This window comes from Archocentrus centrarchus, chromosome 19 (assembly GCF_007364275.1).
Source record: "Archocentrus centrarchus isolate MPI-CPG fArcCen1 chromosome 19, fArcCen1, whole genome shotgun sequence".
Taxonomy (NCBI): Eukaryota; Metazoa; Chordata; class Actinopteri; order Cichliformes; family Cichlidae; genus Archocentrus; species Archocentrus centrarchus.
In genome coordinates, this window is record NC_044364.1 from 29,053,397 (window position 1) to 29,073,362 (window position 19,966).

At 43.6% G+C, this 19,966-nt stretch overlaps 1 protein-coding gene across 4 annotated transcripts in view; it reads right to left on the reverse strand.

Moving 5' to 3' along the window:
* LOC115798361 (leucine zipper putative tumor suppressor 2 homolog) overlaps window positions 1–19,966 on the reverse strand; it is a 50,028-nt gene that overhangs the window by 25,520 nt on the left and 4,542 nt on the right. For all 4 annotated transcript variants that reach the window (XM_030755195.1, XM_030755193.1, XM_030755194.1 and 1 more), the window contains exon 2: window positions 2,692–2,802. The gene's annotated coding sequence lies outside the window, so the exon portion shown is untranslated. The remainder of the gene's footprint in view (window positions 1–2,691; window positions 2,803–19,966) is intronic.

Sequence of the window (19,966 nt, forward strand, 5' to 3'; positions counted from 1 at the left end):
AACTGGCCTAAAAGCATTTTCAATTTTTCATTAAAATAACCCACACAGAAACTAACCATTCAAAAAGTGCTGCCCCCTTAAAATTTTTGATTATATAATCTCATTTATAAGATACACTGCCAGGCCGAGTCCAGACAAACAACATTAACATCATGTTTTTCCAATGGTGGGAGAAACCAGAGCTCCCTGAGAAAACCTGCACGAGCACCAGAGAACGTTCAAACCCAGGACCGTCTCGCTGTAAGACAACAGTTCTAACCACCGAGCCACCGTGCTGCCTACATGACAAATGAAACCATCTGCCTCCACACTGGCAACCTGGCCATAAAGCTATCCGGTAGGGAAAACATTTGGGCTAACTTGTTAGCAGCAATTGAACTTTCAATTTAATTCAATTAATTTCATTTACATAGCACCAATTTACAGCAATAGTCACCTCAAGGTACTTTAAACTGAGAAAACTCCAACAATCCAAAAGAAAAAAAAATCCACTATGAGAAAGCATCTGGCAGCAGTGGGAAGAACTCCCTTTGAACAGGAAGGGACCTCTCACCAGGCTCAGGGAGAGGCAGCCAATCTAGTGCAACCAACTGGGGGCGAGGGGAAAGAGAAGAGAGCCCAGAGAGACCATGAACAACAAACAAGACAAAACACAAACTACAGGAGAGAAGTTAGAGACGTGCAGCAGGGGTGGAAAGAGGGAAGTGGAAAGGTGAGGATGACTGTGCATGATGGGAAGTCCTCCAGCAGCCTGAGCCTATATCAGCACAACCAAAGAGAAGTCCGGGGTCACCTGACCAAGCCTCAACTGTAAACTTTATCAAAAATGTAAGTTTGAAGCCCAATTTTAAAAGCAGAGTGGATGTTGAAATAGACGCCCTCTCTACCCTGCTTGGTTCATATACAGTCTTAATACAACCTGAACGCTAACCCTGTCAGTCTCTGCGTGTGTCTGCTAGTTAGTGCTGGGTGGGTATAAGCTGGGGAAAAAAATGTAAGTTTAATGCTGAATTTCAACTCAGGATTATCAAACAGTAATTGTTGTTTAATCGAGGATATAACATCCTAAAGTTTATTCCGCTGTGGCTTTGGCAGCGTTCAGCCTTTGCCTTGACCTGTAAGCCACCATCTGGCCAAAATAAATGAAAAAAAGGAAAGGAAACAGGAAGAGATGGTGTAGTGAGCGTAGTTCAGCTGCTCCCAGATAGAAAGAGGGGGTAAAGTAGGGTACGAGAAGTAGGCTATGCCCTGCCACCGCCGCCTTACACACATACAAACACTGATCTGTCCCTCTTCCTTTTCAACTCTCCTTCCCTGCTCACAGAACTGGGTCACAGTAGTAGGCACAAGGTTTGTCCTTCAAGCAATGAGACGTGAAGCTGGGGAAGGAGTTCAAGGTCATTCTTGATTAAGTCTCAATGGGAGGTCTTGAGAACACTGAATGTGCCACGAGTGAGGTCTCATCAGGCTGCAGCCAAAGCAACAGAGCCTTCTCTCAGCTGGAGTCTGCGATCCGAGAACAAACACCATCAATCAGCCGCCTCGAGGCCACCGCTGCTGGAATAAAGACGCAGGCTGCAAATCACTCCCGTGAATGCCACCATTAACACTAACACTTTACTGGCATGGCATGGCTAACATGACTCAGCCCCTATTTGAGGGAACTGATTTACAGGCTGAAGCAGCAGGAAAGTAATATTTCTGTGACTTCTCTATCTGCAGGATGGCTGAGCTAAAACCATGAAGGAAATTAGAGGGAAATTCCAGTAAAACAAATAATTCCAGTGCGGCTTCACAGAAATATTGGGTACATCTGTCTGTGGTCTCCAGTTTTTCTTCCTCAGTCGTATAAAGTTTATTATCCTGCAGTCACTCTCAAAATGTTCAGGAGTGCCAGGAGTAAGACCATTTCTGGTGAACATTGAAAATGGCTCCCTAGAGCCCACAACTCCAGTTTATCTACATCTACAGTAGATGCCCATCAGGTGGTCATTCATCACATACTGCCATCTCTCTGCAGTCCGTCATCCTGCTTCCTTCTAGATTTTCATAACAACGGCTCCCGTCTGGGACCAGAAACCGACAGAAAGCTAGGCCATCCATCAGTGTCCGCGCTGCCTCGGCACGGGGACGCACTCCCATTGGACGCTGCAGCTAAAACCGGCCTCGACCAGCCAGCCCTTTGGACCACTTACCTCCAAAATAATCCACCATGGCACAAAGCAATTCATGAACACCTCCCAAATAAAACTGCAGAGAAAATTTAGCAGTAGGGTGCTTCATCAGTATGAGGAGAGAAGGGAGAGAAGGGGACATTTGTAGATTAAAATAAGTAGCCCTACTGAGTGAGTCCAGTCATAAATCCAGACAAATGGGCTGCATTGAGCTGGCAGGGACCTGACTTAACCACACTCTGATTTACTGTATAATGTGCCAAAGAGATTAGGGTTACGCCTCCAGCTCAGGAATCACAGCAATACCCTATCCATGATTAAGATCTGCTGCAGGCTCACACGCAGCAGGCATGTGTTAGCGTCCACACCAGCAGGATGCACGGTGCAACATGTGGGGCCCACTGAAGCCAACTCACAACGGCTCAAACAGGAAATGGCCATTACAGAAAACCTATTATGAGTAGGTGGAAACCACCACAAAATTTTAGCAGTACTACATACAAAAGTCTCCGCTCACCTGTCACTGACACCCCGTCTTCAGCTTCTGGAGGCCTTAGAAAATCATGAACAAGTCGGTCGAGCATCTCAGGAACTCTTCATTCTCTCGCCGCCTCTCTGTTCTCCCAGACTGAGGGGATAAAACACAAAAAATGCACAATGCTGAGATCAGCAGAAAAGAAGCAGCGAGACTACGACTGCTGTAGGGAGCTGGAAAACCTGAAAAGTGACAAGTGTGTTTATGGAAGTCGGCAAGAAAGAGGAAAATCTGAGTCACAATGGCAAAACGACTTCACGTGGAGGAAGGCTGAGACTGAGGGGGATTTTCCATGTCAACAAGACTGAAGGCCCAACACAAAGCTAGCACCTTGTTTAAGAAACAACTACCCCCTCAGACACGCTGAAAATGCTTGTGTTGATTCTTTCACATGTTTGGGGGGTTTGTGGGTTTTCACAGCAAGTTTTTGTCACTTTCTAAGTCGCACGAGGTTTGAAAAAATATAGTTTCAAAGTGGAAAAATAAGCTGTTACTTAAAAAAATCTGGATCAACTTCTACCTCAGTACTTAAAAAGACAAAAGCCCACTGCCACCATCTGGAAAGAAGCACAGAGTCCATCTGCAGCTCATTAAACTGACGCATTACTGGTAAAGCAATAATTTAGTTTGTAATAGAAGAACATGAGAAAAGACCATGAGAAGCGCCAGCAGTGAGGAGACAACACAGCCCTTATTTCACACTAAATATTCAGCCCTGGGCTGCAGTGAGATTGCTCCAATTAGTTAAAATCATGTTTTCAGTAACTTATGTGCTGGGCAGAATGAACTGCTGACATAACTGCGACTTACAGATCAAAATCTAAAGCCGTACACTGGAGACTTCTGCCATCAACCTGCTCGTTACTGCAGAAAAAATGAGTGTTTGGCTGAATACGACACATTTACATGATGGAATCAAGCGTTCGTGTTAATGTGCATCGTCCTATTTAAAATAAGACGTACAAACATTAAATTTTCCAACTTTTCAGGTTTCAGTCTCGGCTTTCCAGGCAGGGTTAGGGTTAAGCTAAACGACACATGCACACAGTATGTCGGGAAAATTTATGATAATGTTTGTTCATTGTATTATAAAAAGGAGACTGCACATTAATTCACATGATGCATTTACATCAGTGTGCCATATTTTGCCACGTAGGCTATAATTTTCAACTGCAGTTGAAGGCAAAAGCTTCCAGTTTATGACTGTATAAGTTTGTCTTGAATCTTTAAGTAACAATTTATTTTTGTCTGTAAACCCTCTCTCTCTTGCACAAACCTAAAAATAGACTGGTGGAGTAGAGCAGAGTGGAGCAGTAGCTAACTGGTTCATGTGAATCTCCTTTCATCAGCAGGATGATAAGATTTGTGGTGTTTGCTAAATCTAACGTTACCAAACTGCCTGCAGGGTTACTGCAACTGTAAGGGCTTTAGTTAATACTACACAAGCCATCAGCTCTTCCATCTGTGCCTAACACACTGCATTAGTAAGTTACAGACAGATGGAAGTGCTGAGGAGACTGTGGCTTCCCACATGTAATGTAGCTCAATCCAGATGGCTTTAAGGCAGCTCCTTAAATGTTGCACTGCGATAGGGCCAAGCCATTGAGAATACTTGAAGCCCAGGAAAGAAATGCCTTAACAGTCATTTGATTTAAAGGCTGACAAATGACCTACAGAACATAAGCAGGTGTTTACTTAACAGAGCAAACAGTGCGAGGAGCGATGCAGGAGGAGGAGCGCTGCACTGAATAAAAAGAGGTGGAGGACAGTACTCTGATAACCATTTATTACATCACACAAAATGCGCCCCAATCTAACCTCAATTTTTCTAAAAGGAAAACTAAACAACCCTCCAATAATCTATAAAAGCTACAGCAGAGCCACCCATAGACTGATGGACGGTGTCAAACTCCACCATGTCATGGTCCACGTCCTGCTCAGGGCTCAGGGTAAAAACACAGAAACCACCTCCACCTTCTCCACCTGCTGCAGGTTCTGGTTATAGTGGCTCCCTGCAAACAGAGGAATAAGGACTACTGTCACCAGCTACAGTGGTGACAGTAGTCCTTATTCTAGTGGACAGTGGTGTAGAAACATGGGACAGGGCACAGTGGAGTTAGCTGTTTAGCAGCAGCTCACTTTCAAAATAAGAGCGAGGACATTGTCCTATAATAAACTGATCCCTTCCCAAATGAATTGTATAAGATATCCAAGCAGCCCAGAAAGTAAGACCTACGTGTGGGAAACTACACAAATGTATTCATATTAATCCAGCTGTTCTTAATCCACAGATGCAGGCCTGTGCTGGCAGTAGGTACACAGGTCATTACAGAAAACAATTCATGTATTTCAACCATGTATTACTTCATAATTTGCATCTGTTACTATAAATAGTTTTTGTATTTAGTGCTGAAAGTATGTATTTTAATATACAAATATATTAAAATTTGGTTTTAGGAACAATAAGCCAGGTTTATTTTTAGAGTAATCTTAACAGGCACCTTCAAAGATACCCTTTAACAGCTGTAAACATCACTGTGACCTGCTAAATGATCTAAAAATGTGAAGGAAACAAACAACTGAAATTAATTAGTGCAACATAACTAACTAATTTCACTCCTGGTCAAAGGAGATAAGACGTTTCAGCCCCTGTTGTGAATTAAACCGATAATTTTGACATATGCTCCTTTTCAGTATCATGTAAATATTCTTTTCCTTTCCTCTGTTCGTTTTCCACACTCCTAAGATTTCAAAGGACTGCCCAGTAAGTTATGTCAGTGTGTCTCAGGACTTTCTCACATCATTCACAATCTGAGCACAAAACAAAAAGCCAAGAAGAGAATGTCCTCTCCAACAGAGATTTACACCCCCAAAAATGAATTTATTTATGATTATATATGTGCATTTGAAACAGACATCATTCAGACCACATTCAAAGTCTTTCAGCATTTTCTAAAAATCTCAAACTGGTGATGGAAAGATAACAGATGACAGATTAGGGATTAATCTGCAGGCTGCAGTGCCAACAATCACAACTCTGGGAGTCAGAGCAGGTCACCTGCTCTCCATCCCAAATCACAGTTTCACTAGACTTTGAAAAAAAAGTGAAATTATCAAAAGAAATTATAAATATAGCACTTAAAAACATTCTTTTTTGCTTTCCTGCTTCATCCACGTGGACACTGGAGTTTGAGTTGGTAACTAGTAGTTAAAGTAGGCAGGCTCCTGTAGCAGACTGCAGTCCAAAAGGGCTCCCCTCGATTAATCTGAGTCACTCAACTGAACATCTCCACCATGTTCTTGCTGTTCGTGTCCTTGGCAGTGTTTTTAATTAAATTACCTGACAAATAATACGTCCTGCTACGTGGTCCAACCTGCCCAAGATGTCTGTGTGTCAGCTGGGTTCAGTGAGTGAACTTCTAGTATTTTATTATCCTAAACGGAGGATTAATTAGTAACCATTTGTCTGTGCACTGCAGACATACTGTTAACATTAATCAACATAGACAACCCCAGCTGACAGGTAGGGATAAATATCCTGATTATATTCATAAAGATGCAGGATTAATATGCACACACGTGCATGTTTGAGCTTGACAGGATTCAGTAAGTTTACAGCTACACTGTTCAGCGGTCGGGATTAACTGGGATGGGGTGCAGGAAATAACTTCAGCCACCTATTGGGAAGGGCAGTGTAATAGAGGATAAGTAATGAAGATAAATGAGTCTGTACTTTCCAGGCTTTCAGGCATGCACACACACAAATGCACGTGAACACACACATGCAAACAAAAAACACAAGGCCCGGTGGACTATTAAGAAATAGGGTGGCGTTCCACTTCTTCCCTGTCCAAACACTGCCACCCCATAGCACTTAGGTTTATTATTCTAATGCTCAGCCATGTGCCAAAGGTTGCAGGCAGGTTAGCAAGCTCAGTAAGAGACGGTTGAACCTTTACACACTCAACAAAGGCCATTCAGAAAACAGGGAAGTGGTGTAGTATAAAGGAACACACAGTCGTATTGACAATATTCCATTATAATAAACTTGAAAGCATGTCATTGATTTTCACTTGACAGCTGTTTATAAATGTGTAGTTACATAACTGTATAAATGTAGTGGGAAAGCATCTAATGGAGACTGGAAATATTGTACTGAGAAATTCTGAAATCACACAGATGTTTGTTTAAAGTGGATAAAATAGGCAGTGAGGGGGAAGTGAATCCAAGGAGGAAAAATGGCATGTCTCCCTTGTTTGGACAGTAAGAAGGTGGATCAGCGGAATCTCAGCATTTTCTCAGACATCCTCATTTAGGATCCTCATCCGAGCCAAACCTCAAACATCCTCCTGCATTTTAAAAACTCCGGCTCCTTCGTCTGCGCAGCGAGCAGTGACGGACGGAGGACGAAGTTAGGAAATAAGCATATTTTATTGCCTAAAATATCAAAGTGATATCTAAGATTTCAAAGATGCATAAATGTATTCAAGGTGTCATGAAATAATCAAAAGACACTTAAAACCCATTACAAGAATTACAATTGTGTCAGAAGTAGTGATAATAACATTTATACTTTGTGACAACAAGCCAGGCTCACAAACAGCTGCATTAAGATTCAGACACCCCACAATATGATACTAAAATACTTCAATACGATCGGATTACAATTTTTAACATCATTATGCACAGAGCTAAAACAAAAGCTACAATAACTGCTCTATGGTTTTTGTTATAATACCAATAAATGTGCAGATTATTTTATAGCATCAGTGATTCGTGTATCACAGGTACCCACAGGTAACCACAGGTGCTTCCTGGCTCTGAATGAGGCATCCGTACATCCATAAGCATTGCTGCACAGCCCTGTTAACATGGCTCGTTTTATATGACAAAATTTGTTGTTTGTTTAATGTGATTTTAAGTTTTGTGCACAAGAGGGCTGTGAAATAACATGAACAACAGGGAAAATGATCATCTGCTGACTGAAAATAAGATATGAATATTTTTGTGAGGCGAGGATAGTCGGGCAGTGCGCTGACAGGATGAGAGTGTATTCAAACAGTGTGCACATGTTCATTATTTCAGATCCACTTCCTGTCTGAATAAGCCATTATGTAACACTGACGCAGGTCCTGCTTGACCGTGCATCCCACCTCCCACGTAGCTTCTGATCCACACCCTTGTTCATCCCCACCACCTCCCAGACACCCACCACACAGGCCTCGAAAACCTTCACCTCTCCTGACTCTTCTGCAGGTATGCGATTTCTCTTTGAGATATATTTTTATAAGACACAAGCACGCCTGTTTTTAAGAGAGCACATTTGTATGTCGTCTCGTGGCCTCTCAGCTGGAGAATAATCAGGCCAGAAATCACAGAGAGCGCAAGGAGAAATGTATTTAAAAATATCCAAACAACCAACCTCAGGGAGGGGTCGTCCCACTTACATAAGTTCAGTTACACACAGTACCTCTTACTGTGAGGAAACTAAATGAAGATAAAAAGGGGAAAAGGTGGAGAGTTGAGGGGAGCCAAGACAAATTTCTGCTGCAAGTCTGCCGTTTAGGACTCACATTAGACTGACAGAAACAGCAAAGGACAAAGGATGAAATATTACACTGGGTTATGAATTTTAAACTGAAAGAAACAGCCACGTTTTGTGTTTGATCGTTTATAAAAACCGGCCGGAGAAAGATGACCTTGGGTGAGAGTGAATGAAGGAAATGACAAGAAAATTGAAGGAAAGCAGAAGAAGGGGGAACGTGGGCTGATGTCCAACATTTTTATGTAAAGAATATTTCCAGTTTATGTAATTTGTTTCTTGTAACATCCAAAGTACACGTGTCACAACTCAAAGACTTAAGATGTGAGCAGGTCAAACTCTGAGCGACATAATAAAAATCATTTGAAAATAAAAATCTCACACTGAGCAGGAAGTTTGTGTTCACGACAGCAAAACAGACGTCGGCATCTACAAGGACACGCTCCAAACGATTAACCTCACTGACCACGTGTCCAGGGAAGTGATAACATCACCATTCAAATGCAGGTCGTATACATGCAATTATGGGATGCCAAAAGTAGACAGTTTGGTCAGTGACAATAAAGATTCCTTTCTAAAAAAGGAACACTAAGTTGGTCTGTAAGCTGTAATAGATCACTGCAATTTATTTCCCTGTTTATCCAAAGTCCAGGCGTGATGGCAGCAGACTGACCGGCATGTTACAGGTGCCTTTGAGCCAGCAGCATTGACCAGATCCTCCTGGGAGACCCCAAACCATTCCCAGCCCAGGTGGCATACAGAATCCCACCACTGGGAACTTGGGGTCTCCTCCCAGCTGGGCGTAACCAGGAGGAATCCTGATTTTTCCCGGTCGCGAAAGAGCATGAAAGAGTCGAGGTAATCTACTTTTCATGTTCCAGGACACAAATTGTCCTGTTTTTCTTTCCATGACAGCCAGCATGACTTTGAAACAGATATGTTTCGATAGGAAATACAGTCCTGTGAAAAAAGGTTTCACAGGTCTCTGCAGTCTTCTGTAAATCTAAGTATAAGCAATAACTCGATGTAATCATTTTCTGCAGGACTTTTTCAGTCTCCCATATGGTTAAAGAGGAATTTTGACAATGTTGCTACAGTTCATTGAGATTTGCAGGCATTCGTTTTGCACACTCTTAAGGTCCCACTGCAGCATTTTAATTGGTCAAGGTCTGGACTTTGACTGGGTCACTGCAACCAGTTGATTCCTTTCTTTTCCACCCATTCTGTTGTTTTTGATTGACAGCTGTGCTTGGGCTCATGTTGCATCTGACTGTAGAATACTTTGGTACGCACAGGAGCTCATGATCAACTCAGTAACTAAAAGGTCCCCAGGTCCTGTAGCTGCAAAACAAGCCCAAATCATCACCCCTCCAACACCATGCTTAACAGATGTGTGAGGTGCTTGTGCTGATGTGCTGTGTCTGGTTTTCACACAACGTGGTGCTGTGTATTGCAGCCAAACATCTCAACTTTGGTCTCATCTGTCCAAAGAACATTGCTCTGTAAGCCTTGTGGTTTGGTCTTGTGGTTTGGTCAGATGCAGCCTTGGAAAGCTAAGCTGTGCTGCTGTCTCCTTTTTAGAGAGAAGAGGCTTTCTTCTGGCAGCCCTTCCAAACAAGCTTGTTCAGTCTTTTTCTAAGTATGCTAACTGAGGTTTGTAGAGTCTGAGATGTTGGTCTTGGGTTATTAGCAATTCCTCTGAGCATTGCACGGTCCGACCTTGCTGGAAGGTCAACACCGGGGAAGATTTTGTCATTCTGTTAAGACACATCTGAATACAGCAGACCAAATTGCCAAAATCTCACATGGTCACACTCGATGATGATCAATTAATGAAATGCATTTGATTAACAGCATCTGGCTGCTGCTTACCCTTTAATTCCTATGGAAGCAATCAGGAAATGCTTAGATTTTCCTCAGGACTGCATGCAGTCCTATGAAAACTCTCTTTTTCATATAACTATATGTCTGTAGCATATAGTTTGTCAAGAGTCTACAGTGGGGACATCCTATCAGCCAAAAAGAATCAGAATGTCAGTGATGGCTCACGATCATCACAGTCTGGGCGCAATTTGGGTGAAGACCATTAGATGATGATGTGCAAGTTTCACAAGAATCTGACCAATAATCTAGGAGAAGTCGTGATTCTGGTGAATGGTGGACAGAGCTCATTGGTCCTTCTACCGGGTGAGCTAAAAAGTGGATTTCAACCCAAACCACGATCTTTATCTAAACCTGGCCGAGCAGTTTTTCTTGCCTAACCATAACAGAGTGATCTGCACTTATCAGCACTTTAAAGTAGAAAATATTCAGTTTGTTTAGATGAACCTGGAACAGAACATATGAAACCAGTCTGATGAAAACTCAGACTCATAGAAGGGGGTGGAAGGAAAACTTAGGTCAAGTTAATAGATTGACTGTCGTGACTATTTCACAAACAGCTTTGTGTAATTTTCGTAGCCTAACCCTCGCCTTTCTTTTCCATTTCAAACATTGGTAAAAATGGCTATTGCATAAGTCTGGAGTTAATCTTTTTAGCAACGTCACCAAATTCTCAACAATTAACTTGCTATCATAACTGATGAAAATAATGTCCAAAACTAAAAAAAAATAAGAAGAAAAACACGTTTGACTTGCTTCTGAAATTGCGGCACTGTTTATTTGTTTTCTCTCTCTCCGTTTTCTCGTGTTTCTGGCCTCAGTCAGTGAAAAAGCCTGTGGGCTGCACCTCAGTCCAAGGCCATGAGATGGATGACAGAAGGATAGCAGCCAGCTGACACCACTGAGGAGTGAGTGAGTGGGAAAATGAGTGCTAGTGAGAGAGGAGAAACCGTGTGAGAGCAGCGAGAGAAGAAAAAAAAAAAGAGAGTCAGAGATGCTGCAGGGCTGTACTGTACATCAGCACATATGGGTCTCCCTGCAGCAGCTGTGAATGTCATGATCACACTAACTACCACCGCCAATCACAGCTGCTCATGGGAATACGGTGTGTTGTTTTTAAATGTTTTTTTCCCTTTTCAGTCTCCGTAATCATCCACACAACAGCAGATGATGCAACACACTACGTGTACATGAGTGAAATATTCCTCTGTAAGGCTCCTCTTGGTATAAATTTTGATTTAGGCAGCAGAGCATGTGTAACAAAATTGTGCCCACATCCTGCAAAACACTCCAAGGTCTGAGCCCACCCAACCAGAAATCCACCAGCTACAGTCCAGAGCCGTCCTCTTCCAATTAATCAGAAGAATATTTTACAGGCATGTTTGCAACTCTGTGCAGATTTACAGTAGTCAGGCCGAACAGCGCTTTGAGCTAAACGCTCATGTTAACATGCTCACAGAGACTACGTGCTGTTACGCAATGCATGTTATAGAACAAGTCCAGTGTACCAGGCAACATTAGCTTACTGCACTGAGGTTTCACTGACGACTGGTCGGCAGTGGTTGCTGGCTCGCACTGGGTGAAAATGACTTGCGAAGAACGTGGTGCACCAAAAACCTCCTTGTGATTGCGTTGGTTGCAGATTGCCAAGGCTGCATGTAGTTTTTCATGTTTGTCTGCAACACTTGCTGACTACTAGCTGAGCTTAAAACTTGACAAAGTGCAACGCAAACCGGAAACGAAGACGTTTTGCCTTCAGCACAGAGGCCAACATGTTTCACAAGGTGCAATCTTTGAAAGCAAACTAAAAAGCGTAACACAAACTGGAAACAGAGAGTTTAACTACAGCTCGGAGAGTAGCTCGACAGCTTGTGTACACATGCCCATCACTGCCATTCAAATATGACTGCAACAATATGCTAGTTCAAGTCAATTTAATTTATATAGCATCAAATCGCAACAAGGTGCTTTATATTGTAAGGTAAAGACCCTATGAAGACTCTACCCTAGTGAACAAAGCAATTGCAAAATATCAACACGCTGCTGACACGCAGCGGGAACTACAGTCAGCTTTGATGGATTTGGACAAAAACAGTTTCTATGATTTTGCCTCTGTAAACTGCCACTGTGGATTTTAAATCAAATAAAGATGTGACTGAAGTAAAAGTGCAGATATTTTTAGACACAGTCCCCCATTTTCAAAGTCTGTTCAGATGCTTCTGGCTCTTTATGTAATCCCAGCCTGACTCAGTGATGTTGAGATTAGGGATCAGTCCAATATAATCTGCTGCAGGACCTTTTGGTCTTTCTGACATTGAAGATAAAGACTCTTTATACAGGGTTTCCACCAGAGAAGCCGTTAACCCCACTGGCCCCGACTAGCAGGGCGAACAATTTAATATAGCGACTCTAATCTGGTGTAACAGTGATTGTGAGGTCCAGACGAAACCCTGGAGCCGTGTTAGCCTGTGTACGTTTCACATAGACAGTGGGGGGACAAGAAAGAGACACCAGAGTTAATATCCCAGTGGAAAAGCACTGAATCACTTTGTTTATATGAGGCACAGATTATCTAGCCTACCATGATTCTACTGAAAAACAGTAGTTATAAGATTTGCCTGGTTCTTTATTCCTTTTTTGTTTTTACTTTTCAAGCTGTTTTATATTTAAAAACAAAAGTAGTCGCAGGGCCGAGTGAGGACTTCCAACAAAATATAAAATTATTCTTCTGCATTTGTCATGCAGGTGTTTTTTCCTACTCATTACAAACCAAGCACACTCCTTTCTTTTATAGTTGTGTTTTCGCTCCTCCCTAAAAGCTTAAACTCATTCAACATTTAGTGCAGCCTCAGGCAAGATGACTAAAAGGCAGCCTTTGGTCATAAAGATCTACTTAGAGGAAGTTAAGCTCAGCAGGTTTATGTAGGTGAACCTAGATTCATTAACGCTCACCTGCAACTGCATTTGTCCACAGATCGCTCAGGGTCACCCGGCCCACATTTAGTGATGTGTGGCAGTTGGGTGTTACCTTTCCACTGCTCGCCCTGTGACTGCTGTGCAGGTCTCCTGAGGCATGGGGCTCTCTGTCCCTGTAGCGGTCCTTTGCAAGACAGGCTTTATTTACACAGCAATTCACAAAACACACAGTTACAAAGTGCTTCACTATTTGGATAAAAAACAAACTATTAAGAGATGCACATACCCCAACAGACAGTACATACAAATATACATTCAAACCAGTCACACGTTTGGACACACTCACTCAGTCATTCATGGGTAAGTGTGTCCAAACTTTCAGCTGGTACTGTACATCCATATTTCCATGCATTTGTGTGTACCACTGCCAAACAAAGTGAGCAGGGACCCTGACATAAAGGACACATAAATAAGGAAGAGCTAACCTATAAAGAAGTTTTCAGATGTTTAAAACAAACTGATTCAGTTGATCTCATGGAAAGAGGAAGGCGGTTTCAAAAGGCACGGTCACCTCTGGATTTAACAATTAAACGGCTCCGTTCAGATAACGGGAGAGGTCAACAGCTAGAATAAGGTCCAAGCAGCTCTGTTATATTAACAGGAGCCTACACATGTACGGCTCTGTGTGTAATTCTATATGTCATTGGAAGCCAAGTAACCACCATTAATCACTGGAATGGTGTGTGAGAATTGGCTTATTTGTGTTAGCAGCCGAGGACGACTCACGTACAACAACAATCTCATGAGTAGAAAAAAAAACTGTGTGCAAAAAGTTTGAGTTTCCTGAGGTTTCTTAAATGTTAGAGGCTAATGAGCCACCTCCACCTTATGTAGAAAGTATAACTTAATATTTTACATTTTGTTAACCTAAGTTAATGAATTGTGTTGAATAGTTACAATATTGACCATAATAATCCTGATTGTGATTGCTGCTATAATCTAGCAGCATTTACCAGGTCATAAGACATAACAGCTTACCTAAATAACAACCTACCTGAAGCAGTAACTTTTGTATTAAAAACATACGGTGGAAGCCCTGTTATAATTCTGGCAGTAGGCTTTATAGCTGACTCAGTGACTTCAGATATAATTACTGTCCTCTCCCACCTTCCCCCCAAGGACACTTTTTCCTTAGTCACCAAGTGATGCTGATGATAGCAGCTTATCTATGAAGGAAGCTAAGCCCAGCCGTTCTGGCATCTTATCAGGCCTGTTTACAAAACTGTAAATCTAGTCACTACTGTGGGACCCATTCACAAAGAGGCTGCAGGGAAAGAGCCAGTGCCACGGGTCAAGTCTGGGGGGGGGGGGGCATTTGGGTATGATTAAGAGAATGAGTGTGGTTACAGCAGTGGAGCAGTGATTGAGTAAAGAGTAATGTGAGAGGTTCAGTCTGCTTCTCTACACAACATATTAGAGATTTACAGGGAGGACAGAGCTTTTTATTCCACATTCATCAGTATTCAAGAGATGAACCGTGTACTGTCTGTAGAATAGAGGCTGGTAGAGTCATGTCCACTTTATGTCACACTTGAATATAAAAACAACCCTGGTTTTTTTGTAGAAGCAGTGACTAATCTGTGGATTTAAAAGCCAAAGACAGTGTGTCCATGAAACTGAATTTAAGTCTCATTGCAACAGTAAGTCCTCTTTTTAATAAGTAAAAAATTGCTTGATTTTTGGAATGTTAGCTGGCAAAAACAAGATGTTTATTGATAAAATTCTGATTATTTTTAACATTTTGTGACAGGAAAAACAATTAATCAAGAATTAGCCAATTAATTAACAAGGGAGAAAGGAAAATAATCTAGAACCTGCTCCAGATTGTCCAGTCCATCTGAATCAGTCGCCTCCAATCGACTGATTGTAGCAACAGTGGCATTTTTTTTTCTGACAGCTGCAGAGTTGCTAAACAATGAGTGAGTCTGTCCAGGGCTTGAGATTCACATTTTAAAACTGGAGGGAATTCCTTGCTTAAACGTCTGTTTGAATGTGATTTATACACCGTGGCACAGACCTGACCTGAACTACAGGTCTAACACTGTGTTTGGCCTTTCTGCTTCAGCTACAATGTTGCTGTAAATTCTCCTGTCTTTGTTTCAGTGGGTTTCTGTTCTCCTCTCCGTGGTGTGCGCTCTCTTTTTCTGTCTTCAGTCACATCCGGACCGACGCTTCAGTGCTAAATATTTTATAAATCAACCAATTTCACCAACATAAGGTTATGGATACATCCTAAGACAGTTATCCTGAAACGGGTCCGTTTTCAAGATGGCGCCGGTGAGGTCAGCAGCCGTCGTACCTGCTCCTACGCTTTGTTTGTATATATTAGGTTTAGCTCTAATTCTCGACTTTATAATTCCGCCTGCTCTGTGTCATATCACGTATGACAGACAGACTCTTTTTAATATCAGAATACAGCACTCTGGCTGTATTCTGACACCTTTTTCTCCCGACCCGGCTTGGCCCCAGGAGATCCAGCGTTTCCAGTGGGCCAGCACAAACAAAGGACGGTGCGGAGCACCCAGGTCACGGACAAGGCCCCGAGGGAAAAGAGCCGGCGTAAGAGAGAGGCTGAGGCGCAGAGCGCACCAAACGCCACTGCCGAGCATCCTGTTGGCTAATGTCCAGTCACTGGATAACAAGCTGGACGAACTCAGGGCCAGGATACAGTTTCAGAGGGACATAAGGGACTGCAACATCATCTGTCTCACGGAGACATGGCTGACCCCCCTCATACCGGACCACGCCGTACAGCCGTCGGAGTTCTTCAGTGTTCATCGCACGGACAGAACGAGTGAGTCTGGAAAATCAAGAGGAGGAGGTGTGTGCCTAATGATTAATAACAACTGGTGTGACAGTAGGAATGTTGTCCTTCTGAAACAATCATGTTCACCTAACCTGGAGCTCCTAACCCTGAAATGCCGTCCCCACTACCTGCCCCGCGAGTTCACTTCGGTCATCTTCAGCGCCGTCTATATTCCACCTCAGGCGGACACAAACACTGCACTATCCGAGCTACATGAGGCGATTTCCACCTATCAGGCTAACCAGCGTGATGCGGCTCTCATCGTAGCCGGGGACTTTAACAGTGCAAACTTGAAAAAGCTGATACCGGAGTTTATTCAACACATCGACTGCCCCACCAGAGGAGAGAGGACCCTAGACCACTGCTATTCTCCATTCAAAGATGGCTACAAAGCAAAGCCTCTTCCGCCTTTTGGGAAGTCTGACCACACCGCTGTCCTTCTCATGCCGAAATACAAACAACGGCTCAGGCAGGAACCCCCTGCTGTGAGAGAAGTGACATGGTGGTCTGATCAAACAGAGGCCGCTCTGCAGGGTGCGTTGGATTCAACCGACTGGGACATGTTTCGCAGCAGCGCGGGCGGAGACATCGAGGAGTTTACAGAAACTGTCGTGGGATTTATTGTGAAAGTTGTTGATGACACTTCACTTAGGAGGACCATCAGGACTTTTCCCAACCAGAAGCCGTGGGTGGATAAATCTGTCCGCGACGCCCTGAGGTCCCGCACTGTTGCCTACAACTCTGGCCTCACCTCTGGGAACATGGAGGACTACAAGGTTGCATCATACAACGTCCGCAGAGCGGTGAAAGAGGCAAAACATCGCTACGGCCGCAGACTGGAACAGCAACTACAACAGTCTGACCCCAGGGGACTGTGGCAGGGACTACGCACCATCACGGACTACAAAGCACCACACACACACCCGGTGAGTGCCGACGCTTCTCTGGCTGATGAACTCAACATCTTCTTTGCGCGCTTTGAGTCGGGAAGCCGACAGCCCGCTGCGCTCCCGGCCGGAGGGGCGGAGACACTCACTGTGACGGAGCGCGACGTGAGGAGGGCGTTTAGACGTGTAAACACCAGGAAAGCGGCTGGACCAGACGGTATTAGTGGACGTGTCCTTAAGACCTGCGCTGACCAGCTGGCACCTGTGTTTACACTGATATTCAACCTCTCACTGAAACTGTGTGTGATTCCCACCTGCTTTAAAAAGTCCATCATAGTCCCTGTCCCAAAGAAACCACACCCCAGCAGCCCCAATGACTTCAGGCCCATAGCACTCACCTCTGAGGTGATGAAGTGTTTTGAGAGACTCATCAAGACATTCATCACCTCCTCACTGCCCACCACCCTCGACCCACTACAGTTTGCATACCGGCCAGACAGATCCACAGATGACGCCATATCCTTCCTCCTCCACAAGACCCTTTCACACATAGACACTGGTAAGGGGAACTATGTGAGAGTGCTGTTTGTAGATTACAGCTCAGCATTCAACACCATAGTTCCCTCCAGGCTGGTCTCTAAGCTGCTGGACCTGGGCCTGGGCCCATCCCTGTGCAGGTGGGTTCACAGCTTCCTGACCAGCAGACCACAGGTGGTACGAGTGGGTCACCTCACCTCATCCTCCCTCACCCTCAACACTGGATCCCCCCAAGGCTGTGTGCTCAGCCCTCTGCTGTACTCACTGTACACCCATGACTGCGAGGCCACGTCAGAGTCTAACGTCATCATCAAGTTTGCTGACGACACTGCTGTTGTGGGACTAATCTCTCACAATGAGGAGACAGCCTACAGGAGAGAGGTCTCCCGCCTGGAGAACTGGTGCCAGGAGAACCACCTCCTGCTCAACGTCAGCAAAACAAAGGAACTGATCGTGGACTTCAGCAGGAAGCAGCAGAGGGACTACCATCCACTTGTCATCAGTGGTGCTGAGGTGGAAAGAGTGGACACTTTCAAATACCTGGGAGTGACCATCTCACAGGACCTGTCCTGGACTCATCACATAAACATCACTGTGAAGAAGGCCAGACAGCGTCTCTACCTCCTCAGGCGGCTGAGAGACTTCAAGCTCCCACTCAAGGTGCTCAGGAACTTTTACACCTGCACCATCGAGAGCATCATGCGTGGGAGCATCACCACCTGGATGGGAAACTGCACCAAGCAGGACTTCATGGCCCTAAAAAGGGTGGTTCGTTCAGCTGAACGGACCATCAGAACCACCCTCCCCAACCTGCAGGACATTTACACCAAGCAGTGCAGGCTGAGGGCCATGAAGATCCTAAAACAGCCCAGCCACCCCGGACACTCTCTCTTCTCCCTGCTCCCATCAGGCCGGCGTTACCGCTGCCTGAGGGCTAAGACTGAAAGGTTGAAGAAGAGTTTTTACCCACAAGCCATCTGCTCAACTCTGAGCCCTAACTGGACCATTATTGCACAATGTAAATATTATAATTTATAAAAGTGTGTATAGTGTATAGTATATAGAGTTTAGTGTATAGTGTGAATTACTTTTTTTTATTTTTATTCTTCTTATTTATATGTGTGTGTATATATGGTTGCAGGTACAAAATACATTTCACTGTGCATTGTACTGTGTATAACTGTGCATGTGACAAATAAACACTATCTTAATCTATCTTAATCTTAATCTTAAACTCTCGTCAGCCCACCTCTGCAACACTTCTGCACACTTCTTCCATGACAGCGTAAATGTTAATTGCTATAACTGTGTGGGAATCTTGCATTGTAATAGCTCAATTTGCAGGATTGGATGAAATTACAGGGACAACCCCCAAAGACAGTGAAAGCATTGTGATAAACCTGAAGAGCTTAATAGGCCTCGTTCTTTCAGACAGAAAATCAAGACGAACAGTTAAAGACGTGGAGTCTTTCCTGGTTGTAACCCCGTTACACAATGAGCTATAACATGTTAAGTTATTGTACTAAATGGCTTTTCCACAAAACCTGATGTTAGGCAGAAAAATCCCCAGGATAGAATCCTGGAGGCAGGAACTTCTGGCCAAAGTTTTGGAACAAAGGGGGAAGACAAAAGTTTTAAAATATGGATGGAGGGTGCTTGGCACCATGGTCCATTTGCATTGAAATGGGGCCATTAGTCAAAGCACCAGGAAAGGAGGTGACCAAAAAAAAAAAAAAGGCAATTTGGAAAGTAAAAGATGTCCACAGATAAATCGCTGCTGTGCACTGCACCTGAAAACTGGGACAAAGCAAAAAAAAAAAAAATCACATGAGGTTTCACAAAGCCCAAAGAGTGGGAGGTGTGTGTGTATCATTCGTCTATTGCTAAATCCTCCAAATACTCTCCATCTTAATCTGCATTCTTCAAAATGTCCCGATCACAGACACAACCTGGTGGCGTCAGGACAGATTAGACAGTGAAGGAGCACACAGAGCGTCCTGCCTCGTTCCCAGGCTCAGACGTCTCTAAAAGCTCAGCCCCTGCCTCTCAGTGCCCTCAAAACAGCTGCTCAGTCCAGCTGTGCAAAAGGCTCAGACCAGGCTTAGAGAACCAAACCAAATCCTCGAGAGGAGCTCAGGTCACAAGCCCTGCATCTGGATGGGGGCTCGGTGGTAGATTAAAGCTGCAAGATATTTCAACTGGGGTACACTTTAAATAAATACACAGATCGTTTTCTCAGTCATTTAATGGAGTGGCCATGACGACCCAATCATTTTCAGTTTGGATTATAAATAAATATAATAAATATAAATATAGGGACTCTATTATTGACACCACCGTGTACATGCATCATGGTTTTTATGAATTTCTATATATTCTGGTACCCTGACAAAGAGGTCCCAAAGTGAAACCCCTTCCCAATCCCAATATCAGAATATAATTTTTTTAACCTGCTGTTTTTATTTTTATTAACCTGGTATTGAAGCAACATAGAAACTACTATCAAATGGTTAGAAATAACAGGACATGAATTCCTATCAAATAAGCTAAAAGACTCCCTTTAGTGTATGTGGATGAATCCCTGCTACAGCAATGGAGAGTCACCTTTGAGTGCCGACTACCAAAGAA